Raw genomic sequence first — 23,225 nt, forward strand, 5'->3', positions numbered from 1 at the left:
CATAGATCTGCAAGGAAAAAAGCAAGTATGTCTTCATCATGGACAGAGGGTTCCCTCAGTAGCTTTTGTTACTGTCAGAGCCGCTAATCAACAGAGAAGTTGATTAAATCAATCAAATAGCATCTCATAAATGAGTCAGTTATTGTACTAGATACCAGGGATACAGAGAACAAAAAGAAAATACCTCCTCTAAAGGGACTTATATTCTATTATGGGAGAAAAGATGTACTTATATAATTGTGTGCATTAGGTGCAGTAAGTGATTCAGTAGATAGAGTGCCAGGCCTGGAGTCATGAAGACTCCTTAGTTCAAATCCAGCCTCATACATTTATTAGCTATGTGACCCTGGACAAGTCATCTAACCCTGTTTGCCTCAACTCATCATCTACAAAAAAAAGAACAAGAGGTCAAGAATATCTAGGGAATTAATGAAAAGAAAAGAAATGCTAGGGAAGGTGGCCTAGCCATACCAGATATTAAACTGTACTATAAAGCAGCAGTCATCAAAACTACCTGGTACTGGCTAAGAAACAGAGTTGTGGATCAGTGGAATAGGATAGGTACACAATATGGAGAAGTCAATGACTATAGCAATTTACTCATGAAAAACCCAAAGAATCCAGCTTCTGGGCTAAGAATGCACTGTTTCACAAAAATTGGAAAATAGTAGGGCAGAAACTGGGCATAGACCAATATCTTACACCATATACCAAAATAAAGTCAAAATGGGTTCATGATTTAGGAATAAAGGCTAATAATATAAGCAGTTTGGGAGAGCAAAGAATAGATTTATGGAAAAGAATTCATGACACAACAAGATATAGAGAGCATAACAAAATGCGAAATGGATAATTTTGATTATGTTAAATTGAAATGTTTTTTGTATAAAAAAGCCAATGCAAAAAAGATTAGGAGGGAAGCATAAAATTGGGAGAAAATCTTTACAACCAGTGCCTCTGATAAAAGCCTCATCTCTAAAATATACAGGGAACTGAGTCAAATTTATAGGAATACAAGTCATTCCCCAATTGAGAAATGGTCAAAGGACATGAACAGGCAATTTTCAGAAGAAGAAATTAAAGATATCTATAGGCATATGAAAAATGCTTGAAATCACTACTGATTAGAGAAATGCAAATGAAAACAACTCTTAGGTACCACATCTCTCCTGTCAGATTGGCTGAAATGACAAAACAAGAAGATGATAAATGCTGGAGAAGATATGGGAAAATTGGAACACTGTTACATTGCTGGTGGAGTTGTGAACTGATCCAGCCATTCTGGAGAGCAATTTAGAACTAGGCCCAAAGGGCTATAAAAATGTTCATACCCTTTGACCCAGCAATACCACTTCTAGGGTTGTATCCCAAAGAGATCACACAAGTGGGAAAAGGACCCATATGTACAAAAATATTTGTAGGGGCTCTTTTTGTAGTAGCAAAGAATTGGAAATCAAGGGGATGCCCATCAATTGGGGAATGGCTGAACAAGTTGTGGTATATGAAGGTCATGGAATACTATTTTGCTATAAGAAATGGGGATGATACGGACTTCATAACAACCTGGACAAACCTACATGATATAACGCAGAGCGAGCAGAGCAGAACCAGGAGAACATTGTACATAACCACAGATATATGGATTCTGTGATGACTAACCCCAATAGACTTTGCTCTTCTCAGCAATACAAGGTGCAAATACAACTGCAAAGGGCTCATGACAGAGAGAGCTATCTACATCCAGAGAAAGAACTATGGATTCTGAATGCAGATTGAGGTGCACTTTATGGTTGTCTTTTTTCCCTTTGTTCTTTTTTTTCTCTTTTGTTTTTGGTTTTTGGTTTTTGATTTTGTTTCTTCTTTCTCCTGATTCATTCCATTGGTCATAATTCTTCTTTACAATTTGACTATTGTGTAAATAATTTCAATGCGAAGTTATATGTAGAAGAAATACCAGATTCCATGCCATCTTGGGGAGGGAGGAGGGGAGAGAAGGAAGAAAATTTGGAACTCAAAATTATGTGGAACTGAGTGTTATAAACTAAAAATTAAAAATCTCAAAAAAAGATGGAGAAGGAAATGGGAAACAATGCAGTATGTTTGCAAGAAAAGCCCAGATGGAGCCATGAAGAGTCAGATATGACTGAACAATGACTGAACAACCAAAACATACATATATTCTGCACAACAATAAAGGGAATAAATACACTGTACTTAAATACAAGATTGTTATGGTGGAAGAATACTAGCAGTTAAAAGGAATCAGGAAGTGCTGAGCTGTATCTTGAAGAACATAAGAGATTTTTTTTTAAGGAGAAGGAGAGGAGTGAGAGCACTCCAGGGACGGAGGACAGCCAACGTAAAGGAAGACGTAAGAAATGCGATATTATGTATGAGGAATAGATATAAGGCCAGTTTGGGTTGGCAGTAGAGTTGGGAAAGTGAGCAATGTAGAATAAGGCTGGAAAGATATATTGAGGCAAATTTGTTAAGTCTTTTAAAACCCTCCGTATTTTAGGGTCCTGGGTAGCAGGAAGGAAGTTGGTGAACAAGTGGTTTGGCCAATGCAGGGAGTGACTGACTTTTAGGTTTAGAGAAGATTGTATTACTTTGTGGTCATAGATCATTTGCCGCGGCAAGAGAGTAAATGCTGGGAAACAGACTGGTAGAAAGTGGCAAGTTCATTGTGGTGTGTGGTATGGTGCTAATAATGCCTGTTGTATTTGGTCTTAGGCCTCCTCCCTTTGTGTTGTGATTGTAGTACTTGGAGATGTTCACAGATATTTGCACTAGTCCATTACTCACATGGGCAGCTAGATGGGGCAATGGATAGAGCGCTGGCCCTGGAGTCAGGAAGACTCGAGTTTAAATCGGCCCCAGACACTTTCTAGCTTTGCAACCCTAAGCAAGTCACCTAACCCTGTTAGCCTCAGTTTTATCATCTGTAAAATGAGCTGGAGAATGAAATGGCAAACCACTCCAGCGTCTTTGCCAAGAAAATCCCAAATACAGTCACAAAGAATTGGACATGCCTGAAAAATGACTTAAACAAGCAACACATAATAAACATCAGTATAGAGAATGGGTGAACTTAAAACTGTGAAGTCAGAGCCAGTGTTATACTTGCCTCATCTTAATTCACCATCTGAGTTTTCTTGATTAAGGGTTAGGATTAGAGAATAGAAATAATCACGTTGGCCAACAGGGTAGAATGCTTGGAGATCATATGGCATTCATGATACCTTCAAGACATAGATGACCATCAATGGTGTCTTCTGTTTTCTCATGTTCTATGTCTGGTACTGCTAAGGCTTTGGGAAAATGAAAATAACTTCCTCCTTCTAAAATATTCAGGTTTCCTGCACTTCAGCAAACCACCCCCTCAACTAGCAATGTTCCTTCTGACCAAAAGGCAGATGAACTCCTTTAAGCATCTGATGACTTCCCACAAGTCAAAGCTAAGTGTTCCCTGTAGTCATACCTGCTTATTCTTAGAAGGAAAGGTTGTGACATGGTAAGTTTTGTGGGTAGAGTGATATAATTTAATCATTGTCTCACTTTAACCTCTTTTAGTGTAAGGATTGGAAGACAATGAAATCTTTTTACCTCTGTTGAATAAGCTACACCACTCTAGGTTCTACAAGTCTTAAGAACCCAGGCATGAATCAAGTTTAGCCAACATTGTGAATGATTTTGAGGGGAGGGGGTGGTATGGAGACATTTGGGGGTCAGGAAAATCAAAGTACATTTGGCTAGACATTTCTTCCCTCCCCCCTTAATTTCTAAACATATGTGGATTTCCAGGGAAATTGAATCCATGTGTTTCTGATTCATTTACATTTTAACTCTAAAAACTGCTTTGTAAGCCCTCCAAAAAGCCTTCAGAGCTCTGAACCGGAAGGTTGTGCCTTGTTAGCCCTACAGACCTAATATCCTGAGTGTACAGTGCTTGGGTTTGAAAATTAGAACTGAGGAAGGACAAGTGCTTGGAAGGTTTTACCCATCACAACTTCCTCGCTTTCTGGACCTCACCTCTCTCCCTTATACATTAAGTCTCAAGTAAATATTCAACTTCATTCTGTCTAAACTTCTGCAAAGCTGTTAGTCTCTATGTACAAATTCCCAAAACCCAGGCCTCTTGTGGAGCCCCAGACAGAATGACTGGCATTTGATAAAAACATTTTACTGTCCAGAATTCACTTTCCTTTCTCTTGTCCCCCTTGCTCCTTTCTCTGAAGTTGAAAGGCAGCTTCTGCCTCTCCTGAATATATGATAAGAATTGATGAGACCCAGGAGAGCTGGGGAAAAGTTTTTCACTTCAGCCACTTGGCACAAGTTCTGTAGAGACTTTCAGATCTTCCTCCACACTCTGAAAATCCCTAGAAGGCCCTTTGACTCACAGGAGGTTCACAAGGGCAGTCTTTCCTTTCCTCATTGCTATGACGAGGACCAAGGGTAGCCTTTCCAGAAAAGCAACATCAATTATTTCTTTTGAGCAGGGGGAGGAGTATAGAGATTGGCTGGAGAAGAGTAAATTACCATTCACACACATATGAAACACAGTTGTAGAAGAGGCCATGCCCTGTCTTTAAACCACAATAAATGTTTTTGGCAAAGCCCCTCCTTTCTTTCCCATGAAGGAGGTCAGAACACTAATTCACAAGCTTACAAACATAAAATTACCCCCAATTTGTATAGAAGGGACTTCCTGCCACTTCAGTTCATTGGTACCCACATGGTAGCAGCATACTGCTGAGAAAAAGCTCGTATGAAAAAACCCTGACACAAGGCATAGAGATTCAATTCATAGGATGTCAGGGCTGGGAGGAACCTGAGACATCAAGTAATCCAAGATGACCATTGAATAGATGAGGAAACTGAGGCACAGAGAGGTTAAGTGACTTGATAGCAAATGGCAGAGCTGATATGAACTATAATCAGTCAACCTGCTAAAGGGTAGATGGAGTCAGCTTAATGTATGTCCTGAAGAAAGGAAGTTATCACAAATTGGCAGCTGACGTTTATCTATCGCTTTAGAGTTTACGAAAACAAATTAACAAAATTTCACTTGAGCCTCACAATGATCACGTAGTTGGTGTAAACTGCAAGTATTATCAATACCATTTAATAGATGATTTTTGTATTCCCAGCATTTAGCACAATGCCTGGCACATATTAGATGTTTAATAAATGTTTAATGATTGAGTTATTAGAAAGATGATTTTTCTAAAGTGAGGCTTAGACATTGTGCTGTGCTAACCCCTACAATTTCCCCACATGCAGGAAACTTGATTGCACAAAATGTGATGCATTCAAGTTCTCCTTGTCTTTGATTATTAGGAAAGGGAGTACTGTGTAGTGGTTAGAGAGGTATACTTGGAACTAGGATGACCGCAGGTTTCCTTCCTACCTCAAACTCACTATGATGTAATGTTTTTACTCTTCATGGCTAGTAAATGAGGAGGCTGAATTTGTTTGTCTCAAACCTCTCTTTGATCTCTGATCTATGATCTAGTGATCTGTGATCACTTGATAAATATATTCTAGTGGGGATTGCTGTCCTATATTCGCTGGATTAGATACCTACCCATGTCCCTTTTAGCTCTCAGGTTCTATAATTCAAGAGTCAGGCAATGTGGCTCATCCATTGCTTCCCATAATTCCTAGGGATGACTCTAGTGGACATGATAATGGAAAAGTAGGCAGGTCCAATGAAATGATCTGCAATCGTCTTGGTCAACATGACTGTTTCTGTTCTAATACCATGGAAGAATTTCATCATTGTCTCTTTAGGAAGAAGGTAGCACATTTTTGAAATATCACAGAACTGGAAACAAAGTATGTGCCCATTGATTGGGGAATGTCTAAACAAACAGTGTTACACGAATAGTTCTGAATCTTAAGAAAGGATGAATATAATAATTACAGAAAAGCATGGGAAGATATACATCATGCAAAATGAAATAAGCAGATTGAGGAAACAATATATATGATGAGCACAATGATGTAACTAGAAAGAATAAGAACAACACAGCAATAGAAACTGAATGTTGGGTAATTATACTGACCAAGGTTGGCCCAAAGTAAATAATAATATGAAAATTTCAACATCCTCCTCTGGAGTGATGGGGGCTTATTGTTGTGGAATCTATCACAGGATATCAGGGTCATTTTATATGTGAAATGGTTTTGGTGAACTATTTTTTCTCTTTTTTTTATTCTCGTCTATAATTGATAGGTTTCTAGAGGGGAAGGATATATTGGGAAATATGGGTCATATAAAATGAAGTGCATCAAGAAAATCTGGAAAGACAGGAAAACTCATCTCATGATTATGAGAGAAAATAGGCCAGTCCCAAACTAGCCTCTGAGTACAGAGTAGATGAAGATGGGAGTTGGGGGAAATGTTGCACCGCTTCGGTTTGCCTCTCTTAGATTCATAATATTGATGCATTCTTCAGCTGCCCATTTAACATTTGAATGACAAATATCCTGTTACTCAACATTCTACATATTGTTTCCTGTCTTATCCTCTGATAGAAGAAGAAAGAAGAAAAGTGTCCAAAGGAGAGGGGAAGAAAAATGAGCCAAAAGTCTAGATAATTCTCCAAACACATAATCAGTCCCTGGATAATGCAGAATCAGCACAAGGGCACTTCCCACCCTCTTTGAAGGTCTAGGGTAATTACGTTAGACTATATTCTATGAATCATTTGCATCCTTCACTCTTGTATCTGCGAAGCATTTCCCATTTGGCTTCTTGTCCCCTCCAATTCTCAGCTACTGATTGACCTCACTGACCCACCTGCTCATCCTGTCTTCCTTCTATAAGCCTGTACCTTCTATAAATGCTGCATCGTGTTAAAATGAAAAAAAACAAACAAACAAAACAAAACCAGTCAAGGATGACTTCCTTATTTAGTTAAGTCTTGCTTTCTTTATGAATTCTTCTCACCCTTATCCTCCCAAAGTCTGAGGTCCTCAAGCTGCATTTCTGCTTGGCCTCAGAAGCTGCCAGTCCCAAATGATGTACAGGAGTTACAGTATTGATTTCAGATTTGCTCTCTTGCCTTCTCCCTTCCTTGGCCTTCTCTCTCTTTTGGCAGCTCACACTTGGATCCTGACATTATTTAAATATTAAGTGTGTGGGATGCCAAAGCCATGCCTAGCATTGATCAGTGTCTTTATTTTAAGAACCAGAGGAAGGTCTCTTTCTATTCAACATATGTTTCCCTCATGTCTCTGCTCAGCTTCAAAGCTTCCCTGCCTGCCCCATCCTACAAGATTTTTTTTTCCTCTTCCTTCAGAAGCAGCACACAATACATTTAGTTTTCCTCCTCCTTCAACCTCTCTCAAGTACCATATTCATTGTCAATCTTTAAAAGTTAGAGCTTTCTTTAAAAATCTCCTCATTATAAACACAGGTGAACATGAAGTCCAGGGGCCCACAATAGACACTGAACAAGTATCTGATTCTTATTTGAAAAGATAAGTCCCTGAATTTCATATAACATTATATCATGTCAAATCATATAATATATAGGACATATCACATTTTATCATACTTTGTCATATCATATTGTGTGCTATGTTATGTCCTATAATGTCATTATATATTAACATTATATCTTATTATATTTGTTGTTGGTTAGCCATTCTTTCAGTTGTGCCTGACTCCTTTTGACCCCATTTGGGGTTTTCTTGGCAAAAATACTAGAGTGGTTTGCCATTTCCTTCTCCCGCTCATTCTACAGATGAGAAGCTGAGGCAAACAGAATTAAGTGACTTGCCCAGGGTCACACAGCTAGAAAATGTCTGAGGCCATATTTGAACTCATGAAGAAGAGTCCTCCTCACTCCAGGCATGGGATTCTATCCACTGTGCCACCTACCTGCCCCCATCGTATCATATTCGATTAGATTCATATATATATATATATATATATATATATATATATATATATATATTACTATGGACAAACCTTAATCTCCTCTTCTCTAAAATGGGAATATTAATACCCATAGGACCTACCTCCCAGCGTGGTTGTGAGACCACATAATATAATGTTTTTCAGTGCTTTATAATATATGTACGTATGTATATATATATATATATATATATATATAGTATATATGTATGTGTGTATGTGCATGTTTATGTGTATATATGTATACATATGCAGAAATACTCATGTACATATATATGTTTAGTTAGTTACTAGATGGATTTACGATTTTACTAGTCTAGAGAACTCCCTGGCGAGAGTGATGAAATTCTTATAAATGCAGGTTGGCACATTCTCCACAACTTATAATCCTGGAGAAATGCCTAGAGCACTGACAGGTTAAATGAATTATCTGGGTCATTCCTCCAGTATATCTCAGATGCGGTCTTTGAACCTAGGTCTTCCTGGCTCCAAGGAAGCCTGGGTTTTCCCAGCTATCTATTATGTTCCATTGCCGACAATATCTGTCCCTTCTACATACATATGTTTGTAGTCATTCTGAAGACTGAATTATCCAACTTAGGTGCCCTTCTTTTTGTCCCAACAGAAATATGCTGCACTGAATAATAGACATAGTGTTAGACTTGCTTAGGGAGGAACTGAGTTCAAATACTTCCTTTTTACGTCTACTGGCTTTATTACCATGGACAAGCCTTAATTTCCTCTTCTCTAAAATGGGAATAATAATACCCATAGGACCTACCTCCCAGGGTGGTTGTGAGACCACATAATATAATGTTTCTCAGTGCTTTATAAATTTTAAAGCACTATAAAAATGCCAGCTATTATTATATTTTTATATAAGCTTACATAAAACTAGTGGTCAGAATTGATGATAAAAATAGATTAATAATATGCAAGGTTTTTCCAATTCTTCCCAATGAAAGCCATTACCTTTTTTAATTCCCACCTTAAAATTCATGGTCTGTGATGCTTCTATTGAAGTTCTCTTCTGGTATTTTCTCTCCAAGTTATGTCAGAACAACAAAAGTATTAGCTGATCCTAACAGATTGGAAAGGATTCAAACATAGGCTTCTTGACAGACTATATTTGTGATGTGTGAGGCAGCCTAACCAAGTTGGGAGGAACTTGTCACCAGGTTGGCCACAGAGTGATGAATTCTTTGGCCACAAAAATACAAAAATACTTTCTATAACATTACCTAAAGGCCAGGGTCTGGGATCCCGGATAGTATGCTCACAGGGAGCCTTGAAGTAATCAGGCATTTCTGATCTCATCACCCATTTCCTTCAAACATTCAGCATTTAACAAACATTTATTGAATGCCACTTCATGAAAGTAATGGGCTAGGAACTTGGAAATTATAAAGGCAAATATGCTAGGTCCCTACCTTCAGAAAGTTTATATTCTATCAAGGTATTTACAACATAGTGAGACTTCTATTATCTCTGGGAATATTTTTTCCTGTGCTATTTTTTAGAATTCCCAAGGAGTTCCAAGTTCATTCTGCCTGAGGACTTAACAAAGAATTTGTGATTGTTTGTTTCAATTGTAATTGTCTTTTTCGTACGGTTTCTCTTTTCTCCAAGGAGACATTAAGTTCCCAGTGGAAGTAGCAGCATGAGCAAGAGTGAGAAGCAGGCATAGGGAAGAGCCCCATGTGTAGATAGCATATAGCCTGAAGCCTGTTGTTGTATGGCTTGAAGGGAGCCGATGTCTAATGTCTTCTCCTCTCATCCTTCTCCAAGGTAAAAGCGAATACTCAAGTTTTTACTAACTCACAAAAATTAAAGGATCACAGATTTAGGATGGAAAGGAGCCTTAGAGTATCATCTAGTCCTATCATTTTGCAAGTGAGGAAACTGAGGCCCTGAGAAAGTTAGTGGGAATGGAGGAGATTCAGGAGTTAGAATGATTTGATGAAGACCGAAGAGTTATGGAGTGTTACAGGCCAGAATTAAACACAATACTTGAGAGGGTTATGTTGAGAGTACGACAAATTTGCTGCAGACAGACATCATCATGCAGAAAGAAAACTTTCCACAGGGTCAATGCATTAAAAATACATTTAAAAGGGAAATTTGCTTGAGTCAGTGGGGAGGTTTTTTTTGGACTCTTCTAATATGATTTCTGATCTTGATAACAATGGAATTACAAAAGAAAGCAGTTGGTGGCCTAAGCCAGGCCATATTTGCTTTCTTGCTTTTAGCACATAGTTCATATAATCCAGGAGCAGAGTCAGTGAGACTTCCTTCCCTAGTCTGGCATCCTTCCACCTTTCTTATATATGGTGTTCATTGTGCTTACGTGGCTTGATTTGGCAAATGTTACACAGCTATCTCCAGGAAAAGCAAATTAGCAGAATGTAGATCTTTGTGCAGGTTTGAGGACAGCATTTTCTAGGGCAGAAGACAAAACAACCCTTTTCCATTGGGTTTTCACTAACTAGGGGAACCATTTGGGGAGATAAAAGTAAAAAGAAACCATCACAAGAGACTAAGGGAGGGAAGGAGAGAATCTAGGAAGATGTTGAAAATATTTGTAAGAAATAGAAATTTAATCCGAAGGATCAAAGAAAAGAAAGCCTGTTAAAAGGCAAGAAAAAAATCAGACCAAAGAATTTTGAAACTTCATAAATTAACACTTCCTTCCTCTCTCTCATATAGATAGAGCTTGATAGTGATAGCAATGGTGATAAGGTTAGAAATATTGATATAGATTATATATATATATAATTTATACAGTATGTAATATGAGTGTGTATATGTATGTATGTCTTTTTGTCTGGGTGGGGTGGGGGGTGATTTGCTCTCATTTTCCATCTCTTATTCAGTAGATATAATTACAAAAAGTTAGAGACAGATAATGAGCTGCCAAGCCACATGTCAGAATGTATGTACCTCTTGCTTCCCTTTTACGAAATGTGTAAGAGTTGCTCTATTAAATTGGAAAGGGAGTCTGACCATTGGCTGGGTTAATATTGACCATGCCCCTTATGACCCTTAAAAGGTTGAATTTACCATCTCTAGAGCCAGTTCAGTCAGGAACTATTAGTAGAGAAACAACTTGCCCACTCAGAGGGCATATATCTTGGCAAGAGTTAGAGGTGGGATGGGTTCCCTTTCCCATAAACTTAGAGTTTCAACAGTCACACAGTGACTCAAGGCAGAAAGCAGCTTTGGGGAGTGTGTACTGTGGCACAGATAAGGGAGGTGTCTGTGAATTCAAGAAAGACCTTGTTTGGGCAGAACAGACTTGAGCTACAAAGAGGAACAGAACTAGGGAGCCCAGCTGAATACTGTATCCAGAGGGGAGAGGCATGAGAATTTCACAAGCAAAGAGAGGACACCAGGGCCCCATACTAACCGGAGGTGTGAATTGTTTTAGCCATATATCTTCCAAATATAAAGTCCATTTGACTTGACTCTACCACAGAGATTACAGATAGTGTTACTGTATCTCTCACAGGCAAATGATGTTACAAAAAAGGCAGTTTGAAATCAGTTCAATCATTTCTCAATATGAAAGGCTTGTCATGGAGAGTATATATATATATATATATATATGCATATATATGTGTATATATGCATATATATGCTAATTTTTATCTCTGAGGATCTGTGAAGAGTCTATAGAAAGGAGAAAGAAGTCTAGAGAAACTTTTTTTTTCTTTTTAGAGCTGTAACAATTGTTAATTTTGAAGAAATATTATAAAAAGCATTTTATGAATTGTCTATGACAAGTATACAATTTATAATTCATTTTGAATAGATCATTTCCTGTGATGGCTGGAGAGACAACAAAGAAAAAGGACTAGCATAACTGATTTCCTCGAGAGACTAAATTTAACTCTTGTTAACAAATCTGAGTAGGATTCTTGATAGTCTCGAATAGGTATCTAGAGTGAACAGAACACTGAAATTGTGTTTCCCAAAGTGAAAAACAGCCATCTGCTTTCGTAGTTGGTATCTGAGGCAATCCTGGCTATAATCTTTCTCATATCCAAAATACTGTAAATAATTACCTATGTCTTTTGTTATTGATTTCACTTATTATTATAGTGTATATGAATAATTAATTATGGGAAAGACATGTCTCTTTTCTATTCAATAAATAATATTTAATGAACTGGAGTAGGGAGTTTGAACTAAGTTATTAATTAATGAGAAAGAGTTTGTAATTTTATTAACTAGGAAAAATATATAAATGTGGTCCTGGAATATTCTCGGGTTCAGATTGATAAATTTTAAAACTGAAATTGGGCAAGAAGAAAGCTGTAGATCAGCCTACAAATGACCATGGTCAATGTCAATTCCATCTATTTTGCTAAATTTATGTATGTGTGTATGTATACACACATGCATACCCCTTCTTCCTATAAATACTATGCTTATTTTTGTTAAAGGTTTCCTTGGTTTTATGAAAATATTATATAGCTACTATTCCTATATGCTATCTTAGTCAATGCTGTTATTTTGAGCTTATATGTCTTTTGCATAAATATCAAGGTAAACTCACTAGCAGGGGATAAGAAGCTACAGTTTCAGAAAATTGCTCCCACAGGATACATTCACAGAACCAGGTAGTAACAGCTTTCGTCTAGGTACCCAACCTATGAATTCAGGTACAAGTTGGGAAAGCATAAGTTGAGAAAGAGAAGGTCCACTTACAACTTCAGTGCCTGCATAGAAGCTGAAAAATTCTGGAAACCTCAACAAGATTTATATGTAAGGTATAATTAGAGGTCTTATAAAGTAAATAAATGAGAGGAATGGCCCTCTCAGTATCAGCCCCTAAGGTTGTACCTGTTTTGTGTGAACCCAATAGTCTTCAAGGGCTTTGGGATACAGGTTACATTGAGATTTAAAAGATTAAGTAATTTGCTCATAATCAAGAGACACATTTGAATCCAGGTCACTTTCCTCCCCCCATGTTTATTATTATATAAGTTATATTATGATGTCTCCCCCCAAACACTACCATTTCTGTATTTGATTCTTATTAAGTCCAAGTTTTATTAATGTCAGATTGTGCGTATACCCTCCTCAGTCTTCCTGTCTTAGAACCCAAGCCCTACAAAAGGAAGAAACATGCATTCTTGGGTTCACTCTCTCTAAATACAATATGAAATGACCATCTAATCATTGCACAAACAACTTCTGAAAGATTAAGTACTGAGCAGACATCAAATAAATAGATAATATCTTGGAGAACTTATAATTTATTTGGTATATGGGAAAGATCATTGATTCTAGAGACCAGAGAATGGACTGTTCATAGGTTCATAGGTTGGGTCCCTAGAAGAAAGCTGTTACTACCTGGTTCTTTGAGTGTATCCTGTGGGGGCATTTTTTGAAACTATAGCTTCTGAGTCCACACTAGTGACGTTTACTACCTGTGTGACCCTGAGCAAGTCACTCAACATCTATGGATCTCCATTCCTCATATATCAAATGACTGAATCCTCTGAGGTTCCTTCCAACTCAACATCCATAACACTTTGATGAGTTTACTGTTTTCTCCCCCTACCCACCCTTTATTCCATCACCCTGATATGGTTTTCCATCAGGCAATAAAGAGTTTCTTATATGTGCCCCCATACTTTTTTTACCCTAAGTGTGGGATTAGCAGATCTAGGATAATTTAAATAACCCCACTAATTTCTAGAAAGCTTTGGCAGTGTTTGAGATTGGTAATCAGTGTTCACTCAGGGTCAAGAGTTCTTAACCCTCATTGTATCATGAACTCTTTTGGTAGCCAGGTGAAGCCAATGGACCCTTTCTCAGAATATTGTTTTTATACTCATAAAATAAAATGAAAAGGTCTATAAGGAAACTGCTTATGTTGAAATAAAGACAATTTTTTTTTTCTCATCCCAGTTTGTAGACCCTCTGAAATCTGTCCTTACCTTAGAGAGAATCCCTGTTCTGGGAGAAGACACTCAGGTAAGAGCTTTTGGAAAGACCTTTGGAGTGACACATCTAAAACTATACTGAGGTCTAAAACTCCCTTGGAGAAGAGAGGGTCATTATGTTTTGTGCACTCTGGGCTAACTATGGGGAGGCCAGAGTTTGACAGGAACACTCCAGGGCAGGGATCTCTTGTCTGGCATTGAATTAGAGTTCCAACTCAGTGATAAGCATGTCTCCTGCCAAGTCAGGGAGAACTTGGTTATTTTCCTCTGCAGCATTTCCATTTGTAGTACAAGAACCATGCTCAGGATATGGCAAATTACTTTTTTTCCTTCTGTTGACTGGATGAATCCCTGGGTGGCTACATATTTTGGAAACGCCAGAGGAACCTGACCTGGAAGAGAGGCTACACCTGAGTGTGGGTAGAAGCACAGAACTACAGGAGGGGTCAAATAGTATAAGAGGGCAATCTCTTGGGATCCAGCCCTACCTAGGATGTGATTAGGGAAGGGTTGCTTATTGGAGGGTGTGTTCATTTTCTATTACTTCTCCTTTATTTCCTTCAACCTATCAATAAAACTCACTGTTTTAATTTGAAAAGTTCTGTGCTTTCAAGGGGAATTGGTGACATATTAAGTGGTGTCATATAATAAGTTTCCCAGATTTTCAATGTTAAGAGTCATAAATCAGAGAGGTGAGAAATTTCTTTGCATATATGAAGACTCTTGTGGCAAGCCACATAGCTCTGAGGCATGGGCTATACAATATTAGCAATGAAAAGACTTCTGAGTAATAAGAAACAACATGCCTAGGTGTGTGTTTGGTGTGTATTTAGTAAATAGACACAAAATCACATTGTCTCAGAGCTAGAAAGGACCTCAGAAGCCATGTCATCTAATGTCTAACTATCTGAGAATCCCTTAGGCAGCAGCCATCGGAAGTACTCATCCAATCTCTGCTTGATGACAAGTGAAAGGAAATCCATGTCCACCTGAGGCAATATTCATTCCAATTCGGAAAATTTCCCTGACAGGGGGTGCTTTCTCCCCCTAATATCAAACTGAAATGTCTCTTTCTAACTTCTACTCCTTATTTTGCCTTCCAGGGCCAAGTCTAACAAGGCTCAACCCTTTTGCATAGGAGTTTAGATTGTACAACTGGGAAATTGAGAGCCAAGGTAGGTTCTGGACAGGAGAGTGAATTGAGCAAGACAATGAAAATAGCCTCCTTAACAAAATCCCATCTTTAAGACTTGGTTTTAAGTACTTATTTTTATATGCGGGCAAGTCAATACATTTATTTAAGTCTTTGTTTCCTTATTTATAAAATCAGCATAATAATATTGGCCCTAACCACCTCATGAAGTTGTTACCCAAAAAAAGGTGCTTTACAAGACAAGTTTCTATATATACGTGAGTTATTATCCCTGTACATCCTCAGTTTTGTTAAGAAACTGGACAGAAAGCACCTGTGCTCCAAACCACAAATAGCCCTTCCAACCCAGCAAGCAGCGCCTGGAGCTCAATCTGATTCACACAACTCAGTCTATGGATTTTTCTTCCTATTGAAGTAGATAAAATTGACCGAAATAATGTTGTCCTCATGAAACACCGACAAACCAGATGAAATAGAAAGGAGAGTGAGAAGGGGAAAAAAAAGGAAATGATAAAATGCCAGGAATAAGTAAAGCAATTAAAAGACCTTTGGCACCTCCTGGTGGGGAAAACAAATTACAGACTCCAGGGCCATTGCCTCAGGGACAAAGTGACCAATAAAAAGTGTGCTTGGGAAAGAAACAGAAAAGTCAGATTTCCAGCAGCACCAGAGTTTACCACAACATTGCAGCTTCAATAGGGCAGGGGGCAGGGGGAGAAGGGAGATCAGTGCCCTCAAAAGGTTACTGATTTTCTCATACTCCCTTCCATAGTCATAAGAACATGATAGGGATATCATAGAATCAGAAATGGAAGAAACTCTACCAGGCATCTAGTCTAACAATTTTACTTTACTGATAAGGAAACTGAAGTCCACAGGCATGAAATGACTTACCCAAAGTTATGTAGCTTCTGAGTAGCAAAGCTGGGATTCAATTCCAGGTCATCAGTGTCCAGATGTACACATTTCCTGCCTCTGTCGCATTGCCTCATCATGATCAACATGCTCATTTTGCTGCTGCGAAAACTGAGGTCCAACCAGGTTAAATCACAATGGCAGAGCAAAAGACTTGAACCCATATTTTCCATTTTCTAGTCCCAATGAACCTTCTACTGCAAAACCTGACTACTTATCAGGAATGGTCAAAATATGATTAAAAGAAATGAACAAAATGTTGGAAAAGCACAACTTCTTCCAAGACTAATTAGAGGCTATTTGATGAAGTATGGTTGTGGTGCTTACAATACACCATATTTCAGGCAAACTTTACAATCTAATCTTTATTATCTTGACTTATTCATTCATTTCTCCGCCTCACACTCGTCATCAAAGAAGCCTTTCAGTGCTCTGATTGGGCCTTCCAAATGACTACCAGTGCCCTCCCAGGAAGCGGCTAACCTGCCCATCCTTGAGAGAAAGCCAATTGTCTTAGCATTCATGCAGACCAATGTTGGAAGCAAAAATGCAAATTTTCACAGATGCCAAATGAAGTATCTGAAAAGAGGAAAAAAATCAAGACCCTCCCTACTACCCTACCTATTAGCTCTCTGTGTTATACCAAGGGAGTGTGTTTTAAGCAATGTCCTGGGATAAATAAAACACAGATTTCAAAACAATATGATTTCCTTGAAGGATCACAGATTGCACATTTCTTTGAGATCCTTCCAGATGAAAAGAGCTGCTTACTATTAGTTGTTTCTAAATGTAGAAGACTCCATTTAGTCCTCAATTTCTTCCTGCAGACCCCAGAAAAACAAGAGTAATGGAGGACCTGCTGTGGGAAGAACCCTAAATGTACCAGGCACAATGAGGAAATACTAAGGAAAAAGGAAACGTAATCTTCACCCTGGAGAAACTAATAACTCCCATCTCTACGGCATTTTAAAGCTCTTTCCTGGGGAGGCAAATAGAAATATCCCCATTTTAGGGGCGAGAAAAGAGAGGTACAGAGAGTAAGGTGATTAGCCTTTACTCACATAACTAATAAGAATTAAGACAGGATACCAACCTAGATTTCCTGACTCCAAGTCTAGCACTCTCTCCACCATACCACCCAGGAAAAATACACAAGAACATGTGTGACAGAAACATAAACAAGGAAATGACTAGTAACAGCTGTAGAAAACTATCTATAGGTCTAAGTGCCAGAGCATCTGGGGGGGCGCCAGGGTTGTTGTATTGATAGGAGTGACTACAGCCGGGTGAGATTACTCTGGGAATATCCAAGTTCACAGTATGCCCTTTCCATAAAAAGAATCCCTTTGAGTCGCTGACCCAGGTTTTTGAAAGTAAATTATGCTTCCCAGAGCTATTGATTCAAGGGTGATAACAAAGACATTAAACAAGGTGACCTTGAATCACTGTTATTTGTCTGCTTTTCAGCAACATTCCATTGATCACAGGGGGCAGAACAGTATAATGCAAAGAGGCTTGGGCTGAGAGTCCATAGATATCTAGGGTTAGACCCCAAGGGATGCTTACTAATTGTATGATCCTGGGCAAGTCATTGTACTCCTCTGTTTTCTCATCTATAAAATGGGGAGGGGGCTGGTCCTCTGTAGCCTCCAGAATCCTTTGAGCTCTACTATAAACATGTGATCCTGTCATCTCCTTTTCAACAAACTCTCATCTATTGTCGGAGACAGACAGGACTGTTTTAACACCAACTACAAAGGATTCAAGGGAACTGATTGTAAAATTTCCATTGTGAGCTTTTTCATACCTCAGAAATCTGCCACTGCTATAAATCAGGGCTCTATTTATTGTGTTTTTTATTATCTACATTTAAGAAAGTGATGGAAATTGTTAATAACATAAATTAAATTTGAAAGTGTGTCAATGTACACTTCCTCCCTCCCCCAAGATCCAGTCATTAAAAATTTACCATCACATCCCTGGAGAAAGGATGGGGTAGTAGAAGGAATCCTTAGAGTTATTTGAGCTCTGGCATTGAATCCCTTTGGAAATAGCTGCTAACTGTATGACCATGGTGAGTCTCTGTGCCTAAGTTCCATCACTGGAGCAGTTTGCCACTTCCTTCTCTGACTCTTTTTACAGATGAGGAAACTGAGACAAACAGGGTTAAGTGATTTTACCAGGGTCATACAGTTAAGTGTCTGAGGCTGAGTTTGAACTTAGGTCTCCCTGACTCCAAGCCTGACTCCAATCACTTTGCCACCTAGTTGCCTCAGATAGTCCACACATGTACAATAACTAAGCATAGTCTAGCCTTCAGAGATCAAAATCAGCAGGTATTAGAAACATTTGCCATATACCAGAGGAAGGGTTTAAGATAACTTGGAGTATATTTCAAGGGTTCCACGATTTTTTAAAAATCATTTCGATAACTTTACTACAACATAATTAGCCTCCTTTGAAATCCTATGTATTTTATTTGTGCATTTAAAAACATTTTTCTGATGGGGTATTCATAGGTTTTAGGTGTTGATCTGACACACACAAAAATTATAAACTCTTGTGGTACAGTGAGGCCTCTGATGAAGGGACCAATATTCATCCCTTGACCAGGAAATTTCATTCAAATTTAGTTCAGAAAAACAAATTAAGTCTTCCTCCTCTTCATTCTAAAAGATTTGGTTCCCAGAACTCAGAATTTCCTTCTGGAGATGAGAAGATTTGCTGCCAAGATCCAGTAGGAAACAAGAGAGATAAATCTTTAAAGGAAAAAGCTCAGGTTTTTTTTTTCCTCAAGCTAGGTCTGTTAACACTGTGGCTGAGGCAAGGACCAATACTTTTCTAAAAGAGTGGAACATGGCAGAACCCACTCTTCTTATGAGGAAGTTTTGTCTAGCACTATAGCCTAGGACTTCAGCTGAAGCCTGAAGCCAAAAGCTGGAAACTAAAGGAAGACACAAATATGGTGAAGCTTTGCCCAGCAGTACCTAGAGGAGACCCCTCATTTTCTGCCATAGACTCACTCAGCAGAGAAGTTTTTGGCAGAGAGAATATAACCACTACAAAGCAGTGGAGAGAAATCCTAATGGGAGCAGTGTGATGATGATGACATCATTAGAAGACATCAGCTGACCTAAAATAAAAAAGGCACAAATTGCCCCTCCAGGAATATATCTTGGCCATACATGTTTTCTACATGTATTTTCCCACACATATTCAACCCAGCCACATGTATGATCCTTATTTATGTGCCTCTCTACATGTGTTTTCTATGGGTGTTTCCCCCTCCCACTATTTATGCATGAATTTATTTATACAAAATATATATTTACATACCCAAGTTTATGGGGAAATGTTTTATTTCTGCTTTTATTTACATGCTATTTCCCTAAATAGTAGGCACTTAATAAATGTGGATTAATTGAAATAGCCTGGTTTTGAACTAATTATGTCTTATGACTACTAAAGGTGAACCCTTTGGTGGGGGATTTTTGGATCATGATTTTGAGTAGAATGCAGACTGAAAGTAAAAAGTCAAACCGGGAAAGTCTTTTTTAATACTATTTTATTTTTTTTCTAATTACATGTAAAGATAAATTTTAACATTCATTTAAATTTTTTTTTACTTCCAAATTTTCTCCCTCCCTCACTTCCTCCTCCCTAAGACAATAAGCAATTTGATATAGGTTATACATGTGCAATCATGTCAAACATATTTCCAAATTAGTCATGCTGTGAAGGAAGAAATAGACCAATAGAAAAAAGCCACAAAAAATAAAGTGAAAATAGAATACTTTGATCTGCATTCAGACTCCGTCAGTTCTTTCTCTGGATATGTCTAGCAATTTTCTTATGAGAACTTTGGAATTGTTTTGGATCATTGTATTGCTGGGAATAGCTAAGTCATTCACAGTTGGTCATCATACAACCTTGCTGTTACTGGGTACAATGTTCTCCTGGTTCTTCTCACTTCACTTTGCATCAGTTCATGTAAGTCTTTCAAGATTTTCTGAATTCTGCCTACTCCTCATTTCTTATAATGTAATAGTATTCTATTACATTCATATATCACTTGTTCAGTCATTGGGATAGTCTTTTCTAGAGGACCAACCCAATGAATTGTGGAGTACCTCTAGTTTATGCACATATAAAAAACTTTTTTTAAAAAATATTCTTCAAGTGTTGGATAAATATTGCTATCATTATTTGATATTACCCCCAAAGCTTCTAATTTTAGCACTGACATTACAGTAATCTTTCAATAGCAAGAAAAATTTTCTCTGATAGTGATCATTGAAAATATCCTATGGAACCATCTTCAGTAAAAATATGTTACATATTGGGCATCATGACATCTTGGCAGCATTTCCTTTTAAACAGAAGAGGTAGGACAGATGTGTACAATAAAAGAGCAAACCAACTTCCTCTTCAAAGCTATTGTTGTCATTTGACTCTGCTTCTGTCTTGGTTTCAACTTTCTTGGCTCCTTTGACTCACTTCTGTCTCATCTTGATTTTGTCCATGGATTCAGTCCCTTCCCTTGGCACATATCTCTTCTACATTGTATGGGCCTAGACCCATTGAGGTCCTGTTACAACTCCTTTATTCTTCTCTTGGATCTTTTCATTTGACAATGGTTGTAGCCTGGGGCCCCAGTTCTGCTACCTCTGTCAGCTGATGCAGACACAAACCAACTCCATGTGACACCTGCCTGTCCTTCCATCCTAATGGGTCAACCATTTATGACTGCTGGTCTCGTTGAAAGACTTGGCATTAAACAGAAAAGTATACTAGAAATATGACTGCATCTGAAGTCAAATAAAAGTTTGAATCCTGGTAGTTATGTGGAATATACTACCTTTAGGCAAGTCCTTCAGACATTTAATGAGAGATATTTTCTAAAGTTCTCTGTTGTGCAGGGTTAGCAGTCTTTGTTGCTTTGACTAATCTTCATCTGGCATGCTCTCCAGTCTTCTCACAATACTAGTCATTGTCTTCTGGATGCACTCCAGATTGTCTAGATCTTCTTTAAAAAAAAAGAACACATGGTACTATAACTTAATATAATACTCAAGATGTAGTCTGACCAGTGGAAAGCTCTGTTTGGAGATTATGTGGGAGAAGACTGTGGGAAAAGGAATAGAGGACAAGAGAAGAACTTAAGCTGATTAAGAAGAAAATCCTGGTGGTGACTTGGAGGGCTTTGGATTAGAGAAGCAAGTCAGAGACTGAATTTAGGGAATAGAACTTTGACTGGAAATTTGGGAAAATTAGAGAAAATTTGAAGAACAATCTCCAGGTTCAAAAATTGGTCCTCACTCCATTAGAGATGTGTCCAAGTTGACATTGTCCCATTAATGATAATGGTTGTTCAATGAGTTCTAAATCTACATAATTAAACTATCATCTTTTCTAGCATTCTCAAAGTGTGGTCTGGGGACCTACACGTATCCCTGAGATCATTTCAGACAGTTCACAATGTCAAAAATATTTCCGTAAAACTGATTTTAATGTCTTTAATTTTTAACATGATAAATATTGATTGATATAACCAACATAAACAACAGTTCTTGAAGGTGATCCTCAACAATTTTTAAGTATACAAAGGGATTCTGAGTCCAAAGAGTTTCAGAATTGCCAATTTAACCACTGCCCCCTTCCACAAACATTGCATGGGAAGTTTTTTGTTTGTTTTGTTTCTCCTCACATATTTCCTGAAATTCAAGTATGTCTACATCACTCCTAGATCAACTAAGTGTCCTGTCAACTTTGGGGGTGATGAGATTGGGGGTGAAAGGATGGTCTTGACATGTGGAAAAATGTTCCCCCAAAAGAAATGAAACTGGGACAGGACAAACAGAAACTGAAGTGAAACTGATCCAGAACAAACATAAGTTCCTGTATGTTTAGCAATCAATCTAATTACAGGAAATGCTTTCCTTTTGGTATGCTGTTCATCCTCAATGATTGTTTGTGATTGCCTATGCAATATTAAATCTTATTTGAATTTGATCAGAATGCTGTGGGTCATTTTGTTTAGCTTTTCTAAAGAATGCTTCCCAGCCACTGGTATATAGCACTGGTGTCTCCCAATAGAACTCCCTCCTTCTAGCATTGTTATTTCAATGATTTTACTGCAAACAGGGTAAAGGTGAACACAGTGACATTCCTGCCCTTGGTTATGAAAGTTCATTCACTCGTTTATCCAACTGTGACTTATTAAGCACGTACTAATGTGCCAAGTGGGTAGCTAAGTGGCACAGTGGATAGAGTGCCAAGCCTGGAGTCAGGAAGACTCATCTTCTTGAGTTGGAATCTGGCCTCAGAGATTGTGTGACCCTGGACAAATCAGTTTACCCTGTTTGCCTCAGTTTTCTCATTTACAAAGTGATCCAGAAAAGGAAATGGTGAACCATTCCAGTATCTTAGCCAAAAAACCGCAAAAAGCAAATGGTGTCATGAAGAGTTGGACACAACTGAAAATGACTAAACAGCAATATCTACCAAGTGTGTTGTTAAACACTGAGAATACAAAAGGAAAAAAATTAAATAGTGTCTGCTATCAAGGAATTCACATTTTATAGAGGTATAGTTAGGGACAATAAGCATATAGAAAGTAAAATAAAAAATACATGCAAAATGATTTCTTAAAAGAAGATACTACTAGTAACCTGAGAGATTGAGGGCAGTTTTCCTGTAAGAGTTGCCAATTAAGTGGAGCACTAAGCTAATGATTCCCTAATTTGAAGGAAGTTAGGGATTCTATAAGGCGGAGTGGGAATTTGGTAGAGGAGAGGTATGCCAAGGCTTGGATCTGGGAGATGGGCTGCTGTATATCAAGAACAGCAAGCAGGCTGGTTTGGTGAGAGCATAAAGTGTGGGAAGGACAATAGTCTACAGTACCACTAAAAAGGTACAGTGGAGCCAGGATTGCGGAATCATGGAACTAGGACTAGAATGGACCTCACAGGCCATCAATATATTATAGATGAGCAACTTGAGGCCCCTGGAGGCTCAAAGCAACAGAAATTTGGGAGGGTTTTAAAAGCCAAACAGAGTTGTCCTAGGAGAAAGGTGGAGCCACTAGAGATTTCAGATCAGGACAATGACAAAAACAGACCTGTGCCTTAGGACTATCAAGTTGGAGTGTGTCCAAGTCCATGTGAAACGTGGAATTGCCACAACACAAGTCTGCTATTAAAAGGGAAAAAATCAGTGATCAAGTGAACACGTCAAGGTTTACCTTTGTCGACAGCAGATCGATCGTGGCTCCTGC

Source organism: Trichosurus vulpecula, chromosome 1, assembly GCF_011100635.1.
Source record: "Trichosurus vulpecula isolate mTriVul1 chromosome 1, mTriVul1.pri, whole genome shotgun sequence".
NCBI classification, from domain to species: domain Eukaryota; kingdom Metazoa; phylum Chordata; class Mammalia; order Diprotodontia; family Phalangeridae; genus Trichosurus; species Trichosurus vulpecula.